The sequence below is a fragment of the Bombus affinis genome, chromosome 18, assembly GCF_024516045.1.
Source record: "Bombus affinis isolate iyBomAffi1 chromosome 18, iyBomAffi1.2, whole genome shotgun sequence".
Lineage (NCBI taxonomy): Eukaryota > Metazoa > Arthropoda > Insecta > Hymenoptera > Apidae > Bombus > Bombus affinis.
The window spans coordinates 3,833,185-3,857,941 of NC_066361.1; the positions used below are offsets into that span (position 1 = coordinate 3,833,185).

At 42.3% G+C, this 24,757-nt stretch overlaps 5 long non-coding RNA genes across 9 annotated transcripts in view; 1 reads left to right on the forward strand and 4 right to left on the reverse strand.

Moving 5' to 3' along the window:
- LOC126926672 (uncharacterized) overlaps positions 1-24,757 on the forward strand; it is a 148,750-nt gene that overhangs the window by 100,684 nt on the left and 23,309 nt on the right. The window lies entirely within an intron of this gene.
- LOC126926692 (uncharacterized) overlaps positions 1-24,757 on the reverse strand; it is a 222,543-nt gene that overhangs the window by 2,293 nt on the left and 195,493 nt on the right. The window lies entirely within an intron of this gene.
- On the reverse strand, positions 8,599-11,246 carry LOC126926723 (uncharacterized). 2 transcript variants are annotated; one of them, XR_007714815.1, is made up of 2 exons: positions 10,624-11,246; positions 8,599-9,256 (listed from the first exon to the last, which is right to left on the reverse strand). It is a non-coding gene; the product is annotated as an uncharacterized LOC126926723 (long non-coding RNA). The 2 variants fall into 2 exon arrangements; XR_007714816.1 differs by having other exon boundaries at positions 8,599-10,098.
- On the reverse strand, positions 11,264-15,342 carry LOC126926670 (uncharacterized). Of its 4 annotated transcripts, none has more exons than XR_007714755.1 (6): positions 14,987-15,342; positions 14,653-14,891; positions 13,132-13,818; positions 12,700-12,888; positions 12,508-12,600; positions 11,264-12,432 (listed from the first exon to the last, which is right to left on the reverse strand). It is a non-coding gene; the product is annotated as an uncharacterized LOC126926670 (long non-coding RNA). The 4 variants fall into 4 exon arrangements; XR_007714754.1 differs by having other exon boundaries at positions 14,653-14,894; XR_007714752.1 differs by having other exon boundaries at positions 14,653-15,342.
- LOC126926720 (uncharacterized) lies at positions 19,718-24,721 on the reverse strand. Its single transcript, XR_007714812.1, has 3 exons — positions 23,907-24,721; positions 23,391-23,826; positions 19,718-21,516 (listed from the first exon to the last, which is right to left on the reverse strand). It is a non-coding gene; the product is annotated as an uncharacterized LOC126926720 (long non-coding RNA).

The following is a 24,757-nucleotide window of genomic DNA, read 5'->3' on the forward strand; positions in this document are numbered from 1 at the left end:
ATTTTGTGTCTTGCATTTTACGATATTTTCACTTGTATTATGTTACATTCACTGTTTCAATATTATTAGGTTGTCCGGAAAGTTTCTTTCCTTTCATAAGGTGATAATAGATAAACAACAATTTTCGTTTTATATTTGTTGAGAATTCTGGATCTTAATAACCGAAATAATGTTATAGCAACACGAAATTTACACTTGGAATTAATATTAGATTATATATTTATTTGATAGACGATTCCAAAGATATTCATCGATACGCACTTGCACGCGTCTCACTGTTAACTGAGTTTACATTCATTTGTTTTTAAGACGCCGCGCACACACATACTTCCACGCGCTGATATTGACATACAAGTATCACTACTACGCAGCTAACCTAGTCTAGACATAAAAATAAACATATCTCAATAATGAAAAAAAAATATTCTTTGTGCTGAAGTAACTGCTTCAAGAGAAACTCTATACCTTTATTTGTGTACATCCGTGACCTAGAGACCGCTATTACACAGAAAATAGAATTCAGTGAAAGAAAATATTCTAAATAAGAAGAGGTGCATATTATTGTGCCCTTGAATCTACATTATGTTTTGGGTTACAAGGTCTAGGAACAAAGCAACTAATAAATAGATTTCTATTTGTGTTCCTTGTAGCCTTCAGCTACAGCTATAAGGATAACACTTTTGGTAATGTCTTTCTGCTGTAAATATATGAACCTGCTCCCTATTATTCCATTGTATTGTAACACTAAGAGAGTAAGGACTTGGATCAGCATAAACTTGTACATTACACTTATACTTATACCTTTATTTATTTCAATATATTTTCCTATTTCCTTCTATCAATGAACCTCAACCCTCTACTACTACAACCCTCAACTACACATAAATTAACAATTCCAAGATATTTGATTATATTTGCAACAATTAAAATTTAAAAATTAAAAAAGAATATCAATATACCTACTAAATCATACTTCTCAATTTCACCTAAACTTCCACCCTCATAATGACTCATTTTATGTATCTCCTACAACCGAACACTGCCATCGCGAGTTACTCAAACCCGGTAGCCGAAGGACAAAGGGTCAGCAGCGCGTGAAAATGATTTCGAGTCGATCTGTTGAGCCATTCATAGAAGGTCGGTCTTGCGAGCTTCACCGCGACCGATAAACGTGATTTATATGAGGCGTCGATTTTCTCGAAATTTTCGCCGGTTTCCTAAGGGCGACGCCACAGGAGAAGGAAGGTACCGGGCGAAGGGGAGTGGTGAGGTCGAACGTACGATAGGTTCATCGGGTCGTGTTCCACCCCCCGTCGATCCGACGTTTCGTTCGGCCGCGACGCGGAAGCGAAGGGAAATAAATTACACGGCACAGCGTCCAACGGCTACGTCTAGTTCGCTTCACCCTCCGCAGGCCTCGAGGAACACCTCCCCTTGCTCCTTGCTCGCCTTCTCGCGGCTCATCCGGAGCCCCTCCACGTCGAATCCACCCACCCGTGGATCGTGAATCGAGTCTCAGCTCTTCTTCGTTCGCGTCTTTCTTCGTTCGACGACCACGTCGTTTCCTCTGGTTGAAAACTCTCGACGAGCTAGCTTCGACCAATCCGGCCGCGTTATTAATGCTTTTTAATTCCCAGCCGATTCTACCACCGGCTACCCTCTCGTGCTGCTTTAACAACGGCCATGTTAACAAATTGTGTAATTAGGATGAATCTCCCGGGAATTTGGTCAGCTGGATCACGTGGCTAATTGCTTTCGTTGCTCGTACCACGATCCCATCTCGTTTCGGTTGCACGACTTTCAAATGGTTTTGATAGACGGTCCAATGAAATTCGCTTGTCGTTTCGTATTTTTCTTACGTCGATTTGGACGGATCTGGTCCGCGGTATTTGTCACAGGCTGTAGAACGTATGACAGGAATTTTTGACTTTTGATTTCTTGCATCATAATTACATGAATTTTATTTAATTTACATATTAAAACTGATAATTTAGAGTGATCTGGTTGGCAACTAAGTGATTGCGTATTTTAAATAAGAAGGAAAATTCATAATTTTTGCTTAAAAATATAACTTTATTCAATTGGGAATTTCACCTTTTGCCGCCTTTCAGGCAGTGTCATAATTCCATGTTCATGAAACTTCTGATTTTTGCCAGCGAAAAACTTTCACAAAATATAAAATTAAATATTTAATCGGTACAATTTTTTTACTAAATTAAAGCTAGAATTCCAAAGAACAAGAAAACAATATAGGTTAGGTGCTTTGAACACGTTGACGAAACAAAAGAATGTGCCAAGGCCACCTATTGACAAAATTACGAATCATAGTGAATGATAATTATGCAATAACAATTTTGCCAAATACATTCTGTACTCTATAAGAATTACACTCCTCCTGAAATAATTTTCGTTGTCGAACCTTTCGTTGAAACCATTTCAAAATCCTTCAGTCGCCACAGACGACATCAGGCTCGCCATTTTGGGCAAAAATTCTCATTCCAATTGATATGGATAATTCTTTCTTCTTTAAGCTGACACGATTGATTCGTTTGAGGTTAGAAGCGCAAGTGTGTCACTCGCGCGATCGATTCGTAGCGGAGATTAGGCAGAAAGTTTCGATGGAGAACGGTATCATTAAGATCTCATTATTCAAATTCGATCTTTGCATACTTAATCGTGGCCGTGTTCGTGTAACCACCGTACCCGGGGACTGGCTGCCAAAGATAAAGCATAATATCGCGATTCCCGGCCGCGTAATGATGATGACCGGCTTGCCGCCGCGTGGATAGCCAGGTAAGGGCTGCGCCTTCGCTACATAATATGCGTAATGTGAAAAGAGGCGATTTTCTCGGTGCTGGCGCGAGCAAAACGACCAGCCTCGGTAAATTCGTGTTATCAGTGGCGATGGAGAGCGTGCTCGGGGGGCCAGGGCCGAATGAAGTTGCTAGTGGAGAATGGCCGCTCACGAGCCAGCCCCGTGAAACGCGCGAAATTATGCTTACCATGGCCGTGACATGGGATTGAGTTATTTCGCCATTTCATTTGTCATGCTTCGAACGAGCTCTTGGCCACTGCTCCACTATTTTTTACGCGTTAAGCTTGTTGTATTTAAACGAGCAAGTTTAACATTAGAACTACCGATAGTTAACAGGAAGCTATTTCTACCAAAACCAGTGAAAATGTCTGGTCTTTAAAAAATACCTGATGACAGAATATTTTTATATTTGTTGATTTGTTACTTTCTTGCAGAAGAAATTCCACTTATGTAGTATATTTTTGATATTATAAATCCATCTGGGACCATCGTCCATAAACGAGGGTCGACACGTTTATAAAATGTAGAACCAGTCGTTTCGACTGCTGTGGTATTTCTAGCGTTAGCATCTAGCGATCTGGCGATCGATCCGGAATCTTCCTGATAACTGATATCGTCTTATCGAATGATTCGCGGTAAAAATTTCAAAAACGAGTGGCAAGTTGTACGAAACGAGGAACTGGTTAATTGGGGTTCGATAAATAGATTGCGGGACCCTTTTTCACTTTGACAAGTACCAGTCATTTTAACTGATATTGGTATGAATAGCCTTGATACAAAATTATTTTCAGTTTGAATACATAAAAAAGAAAATTAAATTCATTATATTATTCTTTAGTTATCGTTGCGAAAGTCGTTACATCTTCGCGGAAAAAAATATAACACAAAGTAGGAATTTTGAAATAAAATTGTAAAACTAGTCAATTTGACTGGTGTGGTAGTTCTAGTGTTAATAAGTATTCTCTAGATATTTATACAATTATGGGAGATAAGAATATACAAGTATAAAGTATACAAAATATTCAATGTTAACAAATCGTTTGAATAATTAAGGATGAAAATCACTATACTATATTATAACATGAAATAGGAATTTTGTAATAAAATTGTAAAACCAGCCAATTTGACTGGCGTGGTAGTTCTAGTGTCAAATATTAGGTCGTCCATTGTGTTCTATCGAGATAAAGATCACAACGTTTGACAGGTTAGGTTTCATGTTTTTGTAAAGATGCATCGTCGTAAAAGACGTGTCTGTAAGAGAAATATTGAAGAATTTGGAAAATTTCTTAATGATAGAACAGTGAGATTTTTGGGTCTTGAGAAGGTTACAATTTAAGAACATTCACCATGTGTATCGTATTTTAATATGCTTGAAAATGCTATTTGTACGAATAATTTATCTAACCGAATGCCACTAACAACGTTTCACTATTTATCGCTTGTACGAGCTCTTATTAGCTTCTGATATTACAGTTCCGCTGTAGATGAATACGTCTATGCATTTTGTCTAAATTATCTGTGTATCGCATTTCGCTTGTCCGACGTATATAATTTATTCTGAACAGAAACAAATGATTGGATAGATAACTATAAAAATACGTGCTCATATAACTGAAGTTTTGCTTTTCATGTTTTCTACAAAGTTAAAAGAACAAGTGGCGTATCATTTTTCATTTTTCTCAAGCCGTGGATTGTAACGCGATAAATGTGAGCGATCTGCTGCCAAAACTTGGCAAATTTCATTACATCGATCAAAACATCCGCAAATCATCGTCTATAATTACAACTCTTTTATAAATATAAAATATTCGGAAGATTAACTCGGACCGAGTAGATCGCGTGAGAACACCGATATTTCCACCAAGCCTTTCCCTCCTGTTTTCGTTTCGTGCGTCTTTTTACCTCGATTCAGCCGGTAAACAGGCAAAGGAAAAAAGAAAACGTTCATTCTCGAGATTCGGCCGCGTGAAACACCAAAGAGCGTCTTTCGCGAGACAGGAAGGACTATTAATTACTGTCCACGATGGCTGAGCGCACGGCTAAGGAAAGTAATTATGTGTCGCAGCCAGCTACTTGCGACTTAAGACGTACGAGCCGCAACAAACGTAATTTTTTAACGCCTCTACCGAGCCTGCTTGAAAGAGGAAGAAAGAGAAGAATTCTCCACACCTGACACAACATTCCGAGATCGAAAAACGAGGCCCGAATATAAATCGAAATCTTCTATAATTAAACATTCACGGCGATTTTAGCATTTGAAAGTCGTGAATATTCAATTAAAAATCCATGTGTGTAACGTTAAAATTATCACAATGGGAGTGTTTATCTCAACAGAACAAAATGGCTCGTACGAAATTCGATAAAATAATATAAAACAAAAAACGTTGTGTGTCTATTATTTCCCCATAAAACGAAAGAAACTTTTCGGGCAACCTAATATCTAAGAGGTTAAGTACTAATATCGTATAATTAGTGCTTTCACGAAGTGACAATTGCCTGGTGTAATATTTAAACGGTGAAACAAACGTTAATTTAGTTTCTATTTCTTTACGTTCATAAAAATTTGCAATGAATTTGTGCACTTCTGATGTACAACTTCACAAAATGTTTTATAAATTGTCTAGACACACACAAATGATAATTTACTAATTAATATCATTAACGAGTTAACAGATTGTATATTATAGATAGATTGTTGAGAAATCACGCGATATATAAAAATATACAAAATGTTAGGTTATCCGGAAAGTGTCTTTCTTTCGCAAACGTGTTATTTACAACAGCGCAGTTTTGTATAAACGTGAAACCAAGTCTGTGAAACGTCACGGTGTTTATCTCAACAGAACAAAATGGCTCGTACGTAATTCGACAGAATAATATAAAACGAAAAACATTGTGCGTCTATTATTTGATCATAAAACGAGAGAAACTTATCGGATAACCTAACCCCACTACTCGATAGCTATCCCCTTATATTCCATAATATCTCATAGCCTTGCAAAGTAAAGAAGAAGCACCCTGGAACCTGCACGAAAATCACATTCCAGAAAAATACTAGGAACCCTTTTGATCTTGAGGAAGGATGAAAGCCGATTAGGGGAGACAGAAGACAATACACAGCTCACGCATCGTGGCCGGTGCGCTCGCGCATCCATCAGCGTTGATGTCTTTGTTCTTCTCGCTGTACTGCCACGTAAGAAAGATCTGGCAGGCCTCGGAGAATAAGGTAGGGAGGCGGCAGCAGGAAGAGACGACCGTGGAAAAACAGAGTAGCTCTCTGTCCAGGGCGTCCTAGTCGCGATCCATCAAACGTCAGCGATCAGCTTTTTTCTCGTCTGAAAAGTGTGTCCAAGACACGCACACTGAAATCATCGGATCGTTGAGCCGCTGGAACGGAGGCCAGCTGTCGTTTCTCTCGTTTGTGTTCGTCTTCCGCTCTTCCTTCTCTCTCTCTCGGAGACGGTGTTTCGAATTCTAGCCGATTCGACCAGGGCAAACACGCGTGCGGTTTTTCCACGGCGACCGAGCCGATTTTTCATGCGCGACCCGTGTGACGCTTATAGGCTCGAAGATTGTGGAAGGGGACGGGTTTCCGACAGGCGATGAACACGGACTAAGGAACACGGGCCAGGAATATGAGCGGAACACGTCCCTACCCTGTACTCGAGATAACCGAGCTCGCGGGAACATGTCCGCTCGACGAAACACCTCGCTAAGAACGAGCTCGGATTTTTACATATTAATTGGAGGCTATGGTGGAAGATGTCGTTGCAGGTACAATCCAAAATGTTGATTCTCTGACGCGATTGGTCATTTCGTTTGGAAGAGACAGAACGTGTTTATTAATTCGTGATGCTTCGTGTAGTCGTTGTTACTTGTTCTTAACAGCTTCGCTAAGTTTTATTATAATAACGACGTGATTACACTGTGTGAATCGTATTTAGTTTTTTCATCAGTACTGTAATCCTGGAAAGTTCAAAGAGAATTATGCAACTACTTGCTTGCAGTCCTAACACGCTGGAACATTAAATTACCAGCGTTGCATTCTAATGGGAATACACGTCATTCTTTTACGATGAGCAAATTACACGCTTCTTTCAGCGTAAATTGAACAAACGTATACGGTGTGCTTCTTAAAAAGAAAAAAAAAGAAAAGGAAAAAAAGAAGGAAAAAACGATCTAATGGAAAAAAAGGCAATTTTAGCCATTACGCTCATTGAAAACAGGCAGAAGAGCGGCGCAGTAAAATACAAATTACACGGTCAACTTCTTTTCACACTCGGTAGTGCATCGAACAGCGATTAGAACCGCGTTACGTTCGAGGGAAGATTGAAGACATCAATTACCAGCGGAACCTATCGGACATGGACGTCTAGAAAAATCAATTATAAATAACCGGCGTTGTATCGAACGGACGTTTCTAATGTATAATAATGCAGCCCGATCGTCCGCCGCAGCGTAATCCAATTTCGATGTTTGTTTTTTTCGCGACACGCGTGATAAAGCGGCGTATCCGAGCGTGGACGTGAAAAATCGTAGCCATATTGTATATGTGCCTGTGACTGACTGCCTACTTCACCGTCTTGCAATCCATACGCTAAGATTAATCAATGACATCCATTGGAGGAATGTCTTCGGGTTTGTATTTGTCACTCGCACGGTTCCTTTGAGACCGCTCTCAATAGAGGGATCGGATAAATGGAAAACGAGCTGGAGCACGGAATCGATCTCGTCACCATGTACTTTTTAACCCTTTGCAACGATCCTTTTCTCGCTTTGTATTTTAAATTCCGGTCGTCTTGCTCTTTTTCCAAGCTGATTACTCGCCATACGCTTGTGAATGAAATGTTACTTACGTAAATTATACGTGGAATTATAAAACGTATCATTTGAAGTAATTTTGTTAGAAAATAGAGTTCCTTTAGCAATAATTTTTACAGGAAACATTTATTGACTGCGTCATCGACTTTCTCGCTTCGACTTCGTAACTCTGGGAAATTTCCTTTACAACAGTACAAAGTATCTTACACTGATTGTATAATTTTATGTAATGTTCTGCATCCAACTACAGCATGGCATTAAATTATACTGCGTTCTTTGCATTACTTCCAACTTGATCATATTTTTATCTTTAAAAAAATTTTATAAAGTCGTTATTAATATGCCATTTCACATTGTAATGTTATGGGTAAAGATGTTCTCAGAATGTTAAAAATCTTTTTGTTCGTTGAAAGGGAAGTGAACTGGAGACGTAACATTTATAGTATTATATTTGACAATTTGAGTTTTCCTTAACGTTTTCACTGCCACGCCGAAATCACATGTTTCGCTGAGCACGCCACGGGAGTATTTTTATTATTCAAAGCATATGATGGCAAAATAATAATAAATTGACGACGTAAGACAACGTTCTTCCCCAATGGACCGTTTATCTTATTGGTAGCCACGAATGACCATGATGGTGTCGCAGGAGAAACCGTGGTGGGTTATATATAACCTACGTGACAGTCAAAGTGTTAATCAGTACTTTAGACACCGATAAAGACAATCCTTTTAATTTTCTGTCCAACTATACATCCACGTTAACCTTCCACATGATTGTTAATTCTTCGTACAGCAAAAATAAATCATATATTCTTCACATGGGTAAATTTCTATTCTACTGGTATACAAAAAATATTCAAAAGAGTCCTCTTACGCCATTGTATTACCATGAACATGTAATTAAAGCCGGGTAAGTACGCAATAATTCGCGACAGGGTACAATGTTTTTAACGCGGCGAAAAAGGGGGCGGTCAGGGGTGCACTCGACCGCTTCGAACATTCTTCTTGCCCAACGTGTATCTGGTGCAGGCTGCGCGCGATCCACTCTATTGTCCTAACCTTGCTGCTTGTATTTGGCACACGCGAGTGTGCTTCAGAAACTCTCGACGCGCGCGAGAAGTTTGCATAAACGAGACTGCTGGTGTCAGCACGGGACACCAGGCAGCCTCGGAAATAGAATACACGATATGAAGAACGTCCGTAACGCGACAGGATCTAATAAACGTTATGGCGTTCGCGTCACCACGAGAAGAATAAAGAAAATACAAAAAGAAATATCGTTTCGCGGAAAAAGAATCGATCTGGTATAGAGGACAATTGAAAAATTTGACGCGAATTTCGAAATTGTTCCGGCCGCTGCAACCTACCGTTGCATGCAAATAGGATCCTCTGCGTATGATTGCTTTATGCCTCGCAGCGGAGAACTACGCGACGCAACGATGAAATCGCTGGCTGGTCGCGTTCGTGTGGAGGTTAGGTTGGGTTCTACGCCTGTGTTGTCGACGTTTTCCAGAAGAGAGTGCTTCGATGGTGTTCGTGACGTAACTGATCGTTTTGCAGCTAACTGGATAGAATTTCAGTTACGACCAGTCACTGGCTGTATAGTTCATCGAATTCCTACGATCATTTGTTTCCGAATTAATATTAGCTTGTTACATATGAAACGTTTGATTCTTAACGATTCTTAACGATCATGCATGAAAGAAAAAATAATAATGATACGTGTAGAAAGATAAAAATATTTATCGAGAGAAAAGATTGACAAAACGAAATCGGAATTCCACATGTTACAATGCAATATTTATTCTATGAAATTGTAGCCGGCACATGAGCTAGAGGACAGTTCGAATCATGTTGTTGTTTTGCCTCGGAGTATCAATATCTTTAGCTTGTTATATAATGAAATACTAAACCAACTCCGGGCAAAACAATGTCGCCGCTACGTGCAAGCGTCAAACAAAGACGAATTTAAATCACCGTGTAAGGTGACCAGTTCTCCAGTCTCAGTCTCGAGCGATTTTAATAGCAATCAATACACAGTCTTTAGCGAATTAATTAATACCGAGCATCTTAGCGAACATTCTCTGTATTTATCAATTATTTTTAAATACATTTAACGATTTCAACATCAAATTATCTCGTCATTTAAACCACAGACCAATCCTCTACAAACTAAACCTAGTATTTTCCTCAAACCAATCCCTCACATTAATCTATATACAATAACATTAAAGCAACATTAAAATCGTAAAGAATAACCACATCAAAAAGTTACTAATAATAAGAAGAACGCGACGAAACTGTGTCCATAGCCTTGCGACTATTCGCCTCAATAGCCTTGAAATAAAACAGCTAGGAATAATTTTGTCCGGCCCTTGGTAAAAGTGGTGTGAAAATTTCAAGAAAGCAACAACCTCCATTCGCTCTGTCCTGCTTCATCCACCGCTAGACATGTTCCCCTAGCAGATCGCGGCAAAAAATTAATATTCGCGAACGTAGCGCGGCAGCGGAAAGGCAGCAGTCACGTTCTACGCTCGCGTTGTCCTCGGACGACGTATTTGTCAGGCGCAAGAATGCTTTAGAAAGAGCGTGGTGCCGCGGTGTGTGGGGGGTTGGGGGTTGAAACGCAGGTCGGAAGCGAGGGTTGTCGGCTGGCAACGCAGGACAGAGCCGCCGCATGGCACCGGAATACGTAATACGGGGAATAGCCGTGGCCCTGGTTCACGTGGTGGCGGAGGGCTTTCGGCGGAGGGTGGCTGGAACGAGGGGTGGCGGTGGCAGCGCGCTGGGGGAAGGGCTGGAGAGGGTAACGAGCCGCGGCAATTAATATCGCCGGGTTTCCACAATGCGCTTGCAAATGAAAGGCCTTTGTGACGTATGATTGCGTTACCGAGTGAATAGTTGAGTAATGGCGGTTCGTGGCGCCGCCATCCGAATCGCGCTAACCGTGCAAAAGCTCAGTCTCGGCTGCCGCCCGATAGTACCTGCCAGACGAGCCTCCTTCTCCTCTTCCCCGAACCCTCGCCAACCCACTTCTGACGCCGACAGTTTTCGTATTGAAGCCAACCTCGGATGGATCGCTTGTGAATGTCGCCGCTGTGTTCGAATCGTCCAACGAAATCTCCAACGCTTGTTTGCGTTCCAGCCGCTTACAGGATTTCCCACCTTCGCGTGTCACAGCGATCGTCGTTCCGCTGTGTGCTCCACGGAGTATGCACTTTGGAGGATTTTAGAGCTGCGTTTAATGCTGCAGAGTTTCTTGCTGGTGGAAGTTGCTCTGTGAATTGTAATGTTATTAGGCTTAGGTTAGGACTGACATAATCAGTGAGGTTAAGTTACTACGATTCCTACGACGAACATTGAAACGACTCTTTATTGTTTGGTTCCACTTGAAAGAATATCTCGAAAAGTATTAAGAAAGTTATATAGAAATGTATCAGCTTGTCTGAAAAGTTTCTTTCGTTTTAATAGACGTTTTATATAATTTTCTCGAATCATGATTTTGTTCTGTTGAGATAAACACCGCGACGTTTAACAGACTTGCTTTCACGTTTGTACGCGTTTGCGAAAGAAAGACACCTTTATATATATATATATATAAATATATTGACATATCTCTATTTTATCATACTTGTAATATTGTACGAAGAGTGCATCAAATCTACTTTCATTTTTAATTGCTTTTTTAAAAATTTAATCAGTTTCACTGTTGGATAGAGGAAAAGTTTGTGCGCTACTGGATATGAAATTCGAGGAGAAATTAAAATTGATATGATTTCTTTGATGGATCTGGTGGGTATGGGAGAAAAAGATCAGACGTCGAGCGTGACAAGTAATTTCCAACCGATACCCGTTGACCAATCACCGGTTTGGCAAACGTGTCACGGAGCTGACAGGAATCCGCTGCAACGCAAGCTTATAATTTATCGGATCAAAAAAGGTGGACGCAAAACGTATGGGTTTTGCATCAGACACAACAAATAAATATACGGATTTGTTGGTGAGTCGTTGCCTAACAGATTCAGTCGTTGGTATATACATCGACGAAATTGCAACGTGCATATGCTGGTTATTTAGCCTCGTGGAAAATGCAATATTTACCGGAAATATCCACGCATTTGTCAATATATATCTTAGACTAAATGCACTGGCTTTGCCAGAAAATTGTTTAACATAACATCATGAAACGTCCGACTGATTATATGTATCCTCGTGTTTGTCGCATGCAAATAGTCCCCATTTTGTATACCAAATCGATGTACATGCCGATAAAATGTAGATTCATCGATAACAATCTCGTTCAATTACGTCACGTTAAATTGGGAAATGAGAGTAGCAACGAGTCAAGTGCTTCACATTCGCAATCGAATTTTTCTGATTTAAACATTGATCGATAATAATTTCAAAGTTGCTATTTTATTTAACTCTGTTACAATACCTGAATTTTTATGTTTCAATTTCACTTTTGTGTCAATAAAATTTTTTATCTTTCAAGTAGTATCAATTTTCTCTAATTTAATAAATTGATTAACAATTGGATCTAAAAGAATGCAAAGAACGCGATAAGTTCAAGCTTCTACGACGAGGTGCTAATTTTCACGTTATCGTGGCTTCTGTTCGACGTTCGATATTATTGAGCAGCAACTGGAAACTGTTTCGATAAACCTCCGACCCCTGCACGTTTCACCACGAGGGTTGCGGCAAGCGTGGTTAGTCATGGAAGATCGAGTATGAATAAATAATTTCCGTGGAGCTCCTGCTTCAGGATGCTGTCAGGATGGGTTACAGGCACGCTGTGTATAATAAGATTGTGATATATAAGAAAAATTTAAAAATAATTTAAAAATAAACAATGTATAACATATTACGATGATATTAATTCCCAGAATAACCTTCATGTCAAGATTTAACAAAATACCATTCTTGTTATATTTGTGATGGAATTCAATAACGTGGAGCACCTGAAAATAGAGAAATGATAATAGTAAATAATTCAACAAATAAATATTTCAAATAAAGTTATGGGGTCGATAAAATCATGGTGACAATAATTTCCTTACATATGAAGCGCGTAGAGCAGATGTGGAATGGAACACCCAATTGTCCTAACCTTCAAAACGCCCAGTATATGTCGTGTACTGATAACACTCACACGGCGCTACCTTAACATCACCAGTCGGTGTAGTATTACGAGCGTTGCGTACAATTTCCACTGATCCTAATTCAAACAGTCAACCCTCCGTCATTATCTGCAACAAACATGAAACATCTAGCAAAATCAAGGAAATTATAAAGAGCATGAAAAAGAGAAGAGAACGTAACAAAGACTAGGAAGAAAGAAAAGGGGACAGAGATGAAAGCGCGGAAGCAGGAGGAGAGGAAAATAGAAAGAGACGATGGAAAATAGAGGAAGAGGGTGAAGGACGTGGTAGGACGAGGCCCACCGACTATGAGTAATATTGCGGGGCTTTTCCACCCCTGGGAGCGCGAACCTGAACGTGGAGGGTGGCTGACGGGGGTGGGAGCCCAGGGACGGTCGGGCGTGAGAGAGCCGCGAGAGGGTGCAACGGAGGGAGGAGCGCCGATCCATCAGCGTCCCTCCACCCTCGCCTTTCCGCCACTCTCATTTTTCTCCACGGTCCGCGCTCCATCATTCCGCGTCACATCCGCCCTCTTTCATCCCTCTTTCCTCCCTCCGGTTCTGATACGGTGCCGTGGCTCTGCTTCTCCTTGTTCCTCGTTCCTCCACCGACGATTTCGCCGGCTCCTCGACCCTCAAGTCATCCCCTCCCTCTGCTGCCTTTCTCCTCCGCTACCAGCATCCTCTGCCAGTAGCTACGCTACTGATTACACTTTCCAAATTCATTAGCGGAGCCCTTGTCGGAGGTTTGGCCGAGTTCGACTGTCGAGAACTAAAACGTCGTGTCGAGTATGTACACACGGAGTAGGGGTAAGCCGCGAGAGAGAAGCAGCAGGCAAGAGGGTGAGAGCGCAAAGGGTAGCCCCGTTTTCCTGTAGCTGTCGTTATGGATGTTTGATGAGCTGTTTTGCGCAACCGAGAACCGGTGCCGTTGGCTGCGTTCGCTTTTTCGACGAATCGTTCGGCTTTGGGGTGGCAGGGCTGTCGATGATCGGCCAATTAATATCGCTCGGGCTACGAAGCAGGGGATCACAGGGTCCTGGAAATTTTGTACCACAGCGATTTTAACAGCGCCAATGGCTACCGAGAAAGTTCATCAAGAAGTCGTTCGTTTTTTAAACTGCAATTCTACAACGTAGAATATTTCGATTCTTCTAAAGACTGATATAAAATCCTCGACAGAATATTGTCGGACCCATACTTCGAAGTCAACGATCGCCTAAATTCACAATTCTCCGATGTCGTCGTGTATTTATTTTCATTCGAGTTTAATTAGCTACGCATTGCTTGTAACGGCGACCAATTAAATTAATAAGCGCAGGCATCTGTTAGTATATCCGGAATAATGGCGGCCATCCGTCTTCAGACTGCTACTGTGTTGGATCTGCGAGCCAGTCTCGCGTGTAGCTGATTTCGCGAATACTCGATCCTTAAATACACCGGCCGTCGATTCAATCGATTCATTGTGAGCACAAAACATGCTGCTTTTCACGAAGAACCGAAGATATCGGGTACACAAATGGACACCGGGCTACGAATAAAACGTAATGTTACGATGGAAGGGATACTGGCTTGAATTCGAGCGTACGATTTAGCTACTAATGGACTGCCATACTTTAAACGTCGAAGGGAATATGTTTAAGAATGCATGTTGATGCGCGGTAATTCACTTTCGTACGTGTTAATATCGGCAGGCCGACGACGGCGAGGAATACCGTCGGTTAATATGGCCATAAATCGGCTGGCCTGGTAATCTAAAAATATTTTGTAACGCGTTTGTCATTGGGCAGCGGCGAGCAGCGCCTATAGGAACAGGCCTGTGAATTAAATATTTCATTTCGAGCGATCAATCTCGAACGGGGGAATAACGTACCCTTTGGCCGATCCAGCCCAAGACTCGTTCGTCGTTCGTTGCTACCTTCTTTTAAAACGCGGTGGCGAAAGAAACAAAATGGGCGGTACACTTCCGCGGTAATGACCGCCGACGTCATCATCATTATCGCCCTCGTGTCCTGGTACGTTCGATCCCAGCGACGTCTATGATGCCTCGCGCACGTCGATTCGATGGTTCTTTGATGGACGATGGCCATTGCGATTTCTCCATTCGATTTTCTACTGAATTTTCAAATATTTGCTATTAAATATAGGTTTGAGTTAATATTAAATTGATTCACACAGATTGAATTTTACTTTCTATATTTCACCACCTCGCACAAGACGTCTGAACACACCGGATATACTCAGTTAATTAACACGTGATCCACTCCTAAGACAAAAGAGCGTCGTTAAAAGTCGTACCAACTTAGCTTGTAGGAACTAGCGATCGTACCAACTTAACGTTTCACAATAATATTAACTGTGTTAAGTCGTCATTTCGCTAGGCTACTTTGTCACGATATCGCTTAATCTTATCGATGCGAACAAAGTTTTATACTTAAAATTACTTTACTAAAATTATACAAATTTTATATTATGTTATCGTAGTATCGCGGATGAGGGGCCTGGGGGGTCGGGCGAATTAAAACAAGCGGCTGCGGAACCCGTACGTGGTGAGGCTAAGACAAAAGATAAGGAGTTGCTAAGGGACAAAGATGAATTAACAGTCATTGTGAGTTGAGAATTGTCTTAATTATAATACGTTATTGTGATTCGCGTCAAACATGATCGTGAGTTCACGTTAAATAACCATCGTTTCCTGTTTAATCAACAACTGTTTAATCCATTTATTGTAAATAAACTAATTGTAGTAAAGATCCTACATTATTATATTCATAAGATACGTACAAGTCGGTACATCTAATGTTTCATATAGATTATGGTTCAAATAACATGAATTTTTCAGCGAACTTGGTGATATATTACTGGTTCCTTTGTTGTCATATAAAGTGGCAAGTATTAATCATATAGCCGTACATTTTTGAATGATTAATTAACATCTTCCACTTTGAAGATATATATGCTGCCATCAAATATATTTATGTCAAATAATATTTATGATAATATATATGTAAATAATAATGTGTATGTATATTATCAAAGATAAATACTGTCTTGTGTAACTTATGAATATAATAATGTAATATAAATATTTGTATAATTTGTAGGATCTTTACTACAATTAGTTTATTTACAATGGATTAAACAGATATTGGTTAAACAGGAAACGATGGTTATTTAACATGAACTAAATACAATGACGTACTATAATTAAGGCAACTAAATAGTTGATTTGCGACTCTCGTCACTGCGGTTCCAACGCTCTCTCTCACGCGGGCCACACTCTCTCACAACGCAATTCGCACTCTCTGACCTCTCGACTTACACTCTCTGACTTCTCAACTAACACTGACTGTTAATTCGTCTGTTTCATTTAGCATCTCTTTGTCTTTTGTCTTAGCCCCACCACACACGTGTTACGCAATCGCTCATGGCCAAGGTCACGCAAACTTTTTTCGCATAATTATTCGGTCGAAGGATCGACGACACATTGTCGGGCCTGTCGGCACTTAGGCTTTCTCGCGACATTGTTTATGGTTCGCCCGTATCTCTTAAGCCTTTTACTATGAAATATATAAATCAGGGCCGGCGTGACCTTTTGCGGGGCCTGAATACACATTCAAATGCTAAAAATTTAAAAAACGCGTGGCAAGTTGTACAAAACGAGGAAACTGGTTAATTGGGGTTCGATAAACAGATTGCAGCACCCTTTTACACTTTGACAAGTACCAGTCATTTCGACTTGTATTGGTATAAGTAACCTTGATACAAAATTATCTTCAGTTCGAATACCTAAAAAACAAAATGAAATTCATTATATTATTCTTTTAGTTATCGTTACGAAAGTCATTACATCATTGCGGAAAGTAGGAATTTTAAAATAAAATTGTAAAACCGGTCAATTTGACTGGTATGGTAGTTCAAGTATTAAATAAAGTATCTAAACGATTCACACAAATCCTAGATTAATCTACTCCGTAAAATATCAAGTATCAGCGGCAATATATAAGCAAGTACACTATCTGTTGACGGGGCAAAGTTGACAGGACGAGCATCAGGCACGATCAAGCCCAATTCTATTAAAGCAGTCGGGCAAACACGACGTAAACAGGAACGGAGAGTGTCCGGTGGTCGTAATCAAATACGCATTACCAGAATATCCTAGCCACGTCGCGTGTCCGCGCGAGCGCGCCCGATCCTGGTTCGCATACATACTCCAGGTAGATGAGTATTCTTTGAACACCGCTTCCATACATCTGCCTACGATATGACGTGTTTCAGTGGGCCGGCGCCACGTACCGATAGGTAATAACGTGTCTGCGGTACATTTATCTTGGCACGCGAGGCGACCATCATGCTCATGAAGCCGAATCAGTGGCGGTGATCTGCCACCACGAGGAAAAAGAATACCTGCCGCGGATTTGTTGCGCACTGTGACGCACAGTCCAAGATTTAGAGGGTGGAACGCGTTAGAAAATCTGCGAAACGTGTGTTCAATTGAAAATCGCCACTGGAAATTCCGATTATTAGTTGTAATTCAAGATAACAGCGATTAAAATAATAACAATCGTTCGGCGTAAAATAATCGAGTCCGATACGGCTAAGTTTGGGTTAGCTAGATGGAACAGCGCACGTGATCGCATGAGAAGCTTATCCTGTGATTACACTCCGGAGAAAATCTCGGATGTGGTATAATTTTTCACATAATTGGTCCTTGTTGAAGTGGTCACCGCTTCTAAGAAAACTCTACATCTGGTCTTTTTACTTTTCTCGAGCACTGAAGCCATTGACAGCATATAAACAATAGGCTGGAACGAAGATAGTGTCGAGAAACGTTAAGTTGGTATGATCGCTAGTTCCTACAAGCTAAGTTGGTACGACTCCTAACGGCGCTCTTTTGTCTTACCACGTGTTAATTATCTAAATGTATCCGGTGTGTTCAGACGTTTTGTACGAGGTGGTGAAATACAGAAAGTAAAATTCAATGTGTGTGAATCTATTAAATATCAACCCAAATCTATATTTAATACAGACAGACCATAGACAGTAGACAGGCGACAATAGCTTCGAGGTTTTCAGTTATAGGGTGATACTGCTAGTGTCACGTCGGAGACACAAGAAATCACGAAACCGATAGATCGCCGGTGATCTCCTCGCGTCGCAGTTCGAACGTTTCACGAATAAGGTTAAGAAATTGAAGTTCGTTTAAAATGATGGAATTTTTATTATATAAATTCAACAGAGTGACGGTTCAAAGTGTTACAACAGAATAAGGTCTTTTAAGGTAATTTAGGATGGTTTTTATATCGAGGTTCTAGTTCCTTTGGAGGGGTTATCGTCGGATCTATATCAGAGGTGGCTATTCCATTACTGTTTGGTTATTATTTCGATAGCTGTGACATGGAGCATGTTTCGTCTACCTAATTACTGCTCAAATTATATTCCTACTTGTACTTGCACTTCTGTGCAAGTTAAAATATATTTTCTACTTTTCAATTTATCCACGCGTTTCTCTGTTTATACATCTCATAACCTCAACAGTCCTAAACTAAGTTAAGCAAAAAATTATTGCAACAACGACGATATACTTAGAGAATATTAATTATTTTGCATTTCTAGGGATTGTAGATTCTTAATTCCTTTTCCACCTTCTGACTCTATCTCCTCGCCCTGGTTACTTGTCGAAAGTCGAATCTGAGGAATCGCACCTGACGTAACGCCAGCTTAGGGAAACAAACACCAGATACTTCAGGCACCGCGAGCTTCGCAACTCTGTACGCTGTTCCTTCATCCCTGTTTGCCCGCCACCTTTCAATGGACGAAAGAAGAGAGAAAAGAAGAGAAAATACAGATGGAATGCGCTGCATATTCTCCCGCGGTGCGTAGCGGTCGGTGGAGGCCGACGAACAAATAACAGGTTGGCCATGGCGATATGAAATACGATTACCCCGGTTCGGCGTACGAGTTGCATCGGTCAGCCGCTGCCAAGTTTTCAGCGCATCGGTTTGTCAGGGCGTGCCGTCTTTCTCGTGCAGCATCTGTAACATGGACAGAATTTTCAAGCATGTCGCGCATCCGTCGCGCGAAAAGGTGTGCGCCGGCTAGAGAAACAGAGATACAGAAAAACAGAGGGAGATGGGACTAATACGCTTAGGGGTTGAGAAAGCAGAAGAAAGAGGGAGAAGAGAGAAACGATATGAGGTAGACATCGCGAGCGCACGGCACACAGAGTCTACACACAGCACGAACTTGTTCGGCTTGGGATAGAATAGGATAGGTGGGGCCGTTATTAATCTGGTGTCGAGTTGAGCACAAAGTTATATAGGAGCTCAGGAAATGAAACACGAGAAACCTCCCCCTCCGTCGTCCTCGCCGCGCTAGCTGGCTCCCTCTTGCTTCGCCTCTTCTGCGTCCACCTACTTCGCCACCCCGTTTTGCCCTCTCCTACTCTCACGTACAAGGCTGGACGATCCTCCATCCCCCTTTTCTCTGTCCCTACAGTCCCTACATTCAACTTTGAATGTATTACCGGACCACCAACCCCCTGGCTGGCTCTTCCAGTCTCCGGTCAGATGGAGATATAACGATCACCGGCACATGAACCATGGGCCCGCGGAGACATGCATATTTATGTCGGCTGCCCATAGTCTCAGTCTGCCGCTGACACTCCGCCTGTCCTTTCCACAAACTTATACAGACCTTCCGCGTTTACTTCGTACCCCAGCTTCACCCTTTTTGCGTCCGCCGATAAGCACCGTTAGCTGCTGTCTGAGGAATTTCGGTGGATGAGTGAATGTATATCTTTTAACTGCCGTATTCGGGTGTCAGGAAAGTTTCTGGTCGGGCCGCGTAACCCACATTCGGGTGTCGCTTATTTGACTACTTGCGAAGGATCGTCGTAGGTATTTGAAAAGATATTCTCTAATAATAAAACTGTTGAATTGTTATAAAAGTAATAAGAAAATGGTTTATTAAAAAGTTATTTAAAATGTAAAACTTTAAAGCATTCTTATCTTTATTCATAGCTAACAATTTCTCGGACGATCGGTATCTGATATCCATTTAAACGAACCACTTATAACACGCTACGTTAAACTTCAATAATTACATTCTCTCGCCTACTGATAAGGAACAATATTCTTAGCTTATCTTATCGGTCATTCGATCCATCTCGCGCTATATCGAGTTACCGGTATTTTAGACGTTAAAAGTCTGCATTCGGAGAAATCCTTCACTCGTGATCTGAAATTCGATCGTTGCAACGGTTAATTGCTAATATATAGGGGGACTAGATTGGAAAGGGCGACAATGGCAAGAAGGCACGTATTACGCGGAGCCGGTTGTCGTCAGCCGGCGGCTAGATTCCTTCGATATCGAGGGGCAGAGGAATGAAATTAATCGGTTTTACACGGGACCGGGTGGCTAGGGGTTGGTCCGGCCGAGAGTCGAGGCCTTTGGCGGCGGGCGGAGAAAAAGCGGGAGGGGTAGCCGCGATTAAAATCGCATCAGACCGACTTTGATGCACGAAATGCCCGCGTTACCGGTCTCTGCCTCTTTCGAGCAAAGCGCTGTACGCGCCACGCACACGATCCGAGCACCGTAGAAAGCGTCCTCTTGCTTGCGCGCTCGTTCTTCCTTCTCTTCAGCACTCGCGGCTGGCGTCAGAAAAACGCGGAGCTTCGTTCGCCGTTGATGGACTTATAATTGCGCGGCTATTGCCCGGCGCGGAGAAGATGGCGGGGACGGTGGCGCCCTCGAGATGGCTGCGCTGACTCGCACGACCGCGTTCCACGATCCTCTGCCCTTTTCCTCGACGCTTACGCGCTCTTTGCATAAAGATAGCCCTGTACCAGCAGCTGGCCGCAATGATGTCGTTAATAAGCGTGTTCACTTGAGCTGATGGTCGGTTAAACTGGAAAAGATGAAGAGTCTCGTGCCTTTTATTTTTTCCTCTGCTCTTTGGTGATCAGGATATTTTAATTGGGGCAGGATGCTCGTCTCAAGCTTCGGATCCTCTTCTATCCTGCAAACTCTTCGCACACGGTGTACACCAATGTAATCAACGGACGGATACGTTTGCCTATGGTTCGATTAAAAAAGAAACGAGGCAAGATTAAAGGAAAACAATTGCAGCGTGAATAAGGCGCTGGTCATCTGACCGTAGGTTGCAAAGAGAGGGGTGAGAAGAGACGCGTGCTGGAGCTAGGGAAAGGAAGGAGGACGAGGAAAGGAGGAAGGAACAGAGGGAAGACAAATGCCGGGGCCATCAGTGCGCCAAGCCATTTCTGCCTCATTGTGGACTCCATTTGCGACTCTTAGATTGCCGGTGAAATATCTCGCCGCGGTGATGGAAAAATCGCTAACGTAGGGAACCGGCAAAATAAAAGTAGCGGCATTTCTCAGCCAGAGGGGGCAGCCACGAGTGGTTTGCTAGCGCACGGTCGCGGCGCTTACGAGGGGCAGGGGTGACAGGCAAAAACCGAAAAGCGATAGAACACCGACGCTCCGTGCCGTTGAATACAACCGTGGCCGAGGCAACACCCGAAAGAAACTTCGGCGACGTTGATGGAGTTGCGAGTGTTTGCTCTACTCGCGACAAATGCCTCGTTCTAGCGTCTTCGCCCTTAGTCCTGTCCGCCACCGTCTTGTTGCCCGGTTCATGGATCGTTTTGCTTTTTACCATCCCGTTTGCTTCTCTTTCAGCTTCCAACTATCTTGCCATCCGGTCGATACAGTCCTCCTGTAACCATATTTGTCAGTTGTGTTAGGATTCGAGAAATATTTTGAGAAACGTTGAAAGGTCGAAAGATTGCCATGGAGCAGGGGATTGTTGGTGTTGATGGATATGGAGGAGGGGTTTGGAACTGCGGATCGTTTGCCTTCAGAGATGTCGGCCAAGTTTCTGTTTCACGACGAAAGATTAAAATAGGGTGCGGACTTTTCCTCGACGACCATGCTATTACATTTAAATGATATTAGACCAGGTTCCCAACAACACCAACGTGACTTCAGAGAATCTCAGAGCTATAGAATAATTGCAAATCTCAAGATAATCGAAAACACCTGGTCAAATCCTTGAGCACTTTTCTTCAAAAAATGCACTCGCTCAGGAATAACGCAACGTTGGTATCTGGAAGCGGAGAGTGGAGGAGGCAGAAGAAACAAGGCAGGCGATAATAGACAATAGAACGACGGGTAGAGCCGGGTAGAAAGGAGAGAAGGACACGATATAAGGAGCGAGTTTTTTCGCGGCGTGATAGATGAGCCAGGACCGAACTGGTAACAGAAAGCAGCGAGAAAGAAATCACGAGCGTAGGATCCCTATGGGGACGCGGTGGCGTCATTAGGCTGCTCGGGTTGGAGAGTTAATGCACCGTTGGCCGGATTTCGCCCGGAGGCCGGTCGGAAAAACCGAGCGAGGTCAGCATGTGAGCCGGGAGCTGGAAAGAACGACGAGCGCGTAAATGGCGTCTGCTAAAGCTGCCACGCTTTGTGATTCTGTTCCCGAGTGAAACTCTTCGTGGTCGTCTCGCGAAAGAAACTGCTGTAACGAGATTGATCGGGTTTGATGCAGCGATCGCATGCTACCTGATCAAATAGACTCGCCGTCGAGTACTTTGCGGCTCAGCGAGAGCGACAATCCTGCATGCAGAATTTGGTGTCCTCTATCCTCTGCTGGACGTTAGAAAGTTGTTCAGCGACTGTCACGCGTTTGGTAATGAAACATCCTCTGTCCTGATGATGAGATTTCAAGATCGTTTCATTCTGAAAATTTATTTTCTGAGAAGTAGGAAGCTGTTTGCACCGTCCTAGTAGAATATCAGTGAAGGGTCCTATTTTAAAACATGCAGCAGATGAATAAATGCGGTTAACAAATAAACGTGGCGTTGTCTGGTGGAACTGGAGGTAAGAAAAAGGACATAGTACAAGGAAGTGGTGATTACAGCGAATATATGCAGATGAGCAATCACTTAACACTAGCAAACATCTGAATATAACAAAGTATGTGATTATCCAAATACAGATGATCGCATAAATTAGACTGATTGCTATTAAAGCTGTAGTGAACAGGATGCATAATGAAAAGCTCGAAACTAAAGACAGTAGTCAATTGGAAATACTAACCTCCCAATTACAAAAGATTCACGAAGAAGCAATCGGCACATTTGACGACTCAATACCTGGCGAAGAAGTTAGCTCGTAACAGAGAGAATCCTGGCTGGAAATCCATTCTGAACAAACGGACCAGCCACTACCATTTCTCTTACGCACGTATAAACTCCCTTGCCAACAGGGAGCGTCCGTGTGTATCCAAACAGCAATCAGCTCATCGACAGGCGAGCAGATCGTGCTGGGTACAGCGGAGAATCCCTCGTAACGAGAGCACCCCGGAACACACAAACGAACGAACGTGTATCCATTGGAAGAACGAAGGATAGTACGGTGAAAGCAAGAAGGAAGGAAGCGAACAGAGAGCCGAAAGGATGGAGGGTTAAGCGCCGGAGGGATCCGACCAGAGGAAAGTGTAATCCCAGACGATCAGCGTGCGGCAGATTCGGCCTTAATGAGCTCCAGCAATGATAAATGACGCCGTGGGCCGCGCCTCTCTCTTACCGCGTTTATCCTCTGCTCGGAATAAGGTGTATCCTTGTACGAGGTATCAGGCCTGGGTACCTGGTCGTCTTCTGAACGGCATCCATCCAGACCAGCCTTCCATCTCCCGTCTTCGTTGCACGGTGTAAAAGCTTCATCTCCGCCTACGATCCCTCAAACTCGGCCCAGCAATCGAGGGGAATTCAAAATGGCAACCGTGCTCGCACGGTCAGACCTCCCTCACGCTAGTGACAGCCATCCATCCTTCGTTCCGGGACGTTTCAATTGGGTGTCCTGTGCAACGGATCTCGTCCTGTCCATCCACTGTCTCGACACGTAGCCCTAGCATCGGATGTCGCAATCCCTTTCCCTCTTCGTCTTCCACTGTTTACCTTTTCTAGGTTATGGCTAGACGATTGCTTGACAATTCAAACAACCGGCATGTCTGATGGAAATCCTGTTTGCAAAAAGGGGATGATAAAATAGTAGATGGGTTTAGAAGCTATGGATTTATTGGACGTGTAGATTGTTACTTACGAGGAAGGATTTTTGTTTGCTCGAGATTCGAAGTGGGGATATTGGATGGTAGCTTTGTTTGAAGATGCGGAAAGATACGAAGATGGTGGGATAAATCTGGAAAAATTTGAGTTCCATCGAGTCAAAGGTCGTTCTCGTGGGACAGCGAAGTGAATTTTTCGTAGGAGTCAAGAAAAATTAGTCGTAGCGATAATAAGGGTTCGAGAACCCCTTCAGCGTTCAGTTGCTTTTCGAGGATCATGTTCGTTAATGGCTTTTCCATCCAAACTGACGTGTAGCCATTCGTTTTCGTGACGTTTCAATTGTGAAGCGATCTTCGAGAACCAGAGACGGAAGTTGATTGACCGTTCCTTTGAAATTTTCGACCTCGAAAATCGTAAGATACCCGAGATGCGAAACTACGAGCTACCTGGTCTGTCGACGAGTCAGTTTATTAACGAGGCCAGAGAATTCTAGAGCTAAAACTTAACTGCAAACTTCTATAATCATAGACTTGAATAGACTCGACAAAGGCAAATTAATTTCAGTTAGGTGAATGTTGGTTCTTGCAAATGTAAATATTACCTACACAAATTACTTGCAATAAGAATGAAACGATACAATTGAAAGTAAGAGATTGATAAACAAAGAAATAATTATACCCTAGAGGTTAGGAATTCCAATGACGAGTTAACTCGTCCTCCCCTACTGTGTTCTTTGCGTTACTTGCAATATAACAAGCATAAAATTGAAACGAGAAATCATGCATATAAATAACATTTAAATTTGAAGGAACCTTTTATCAATAGAGATATACTGTTATATTGCAAGCTTCAATCCTCTTTCTATTTTTATATTCTCTCTATATTCTA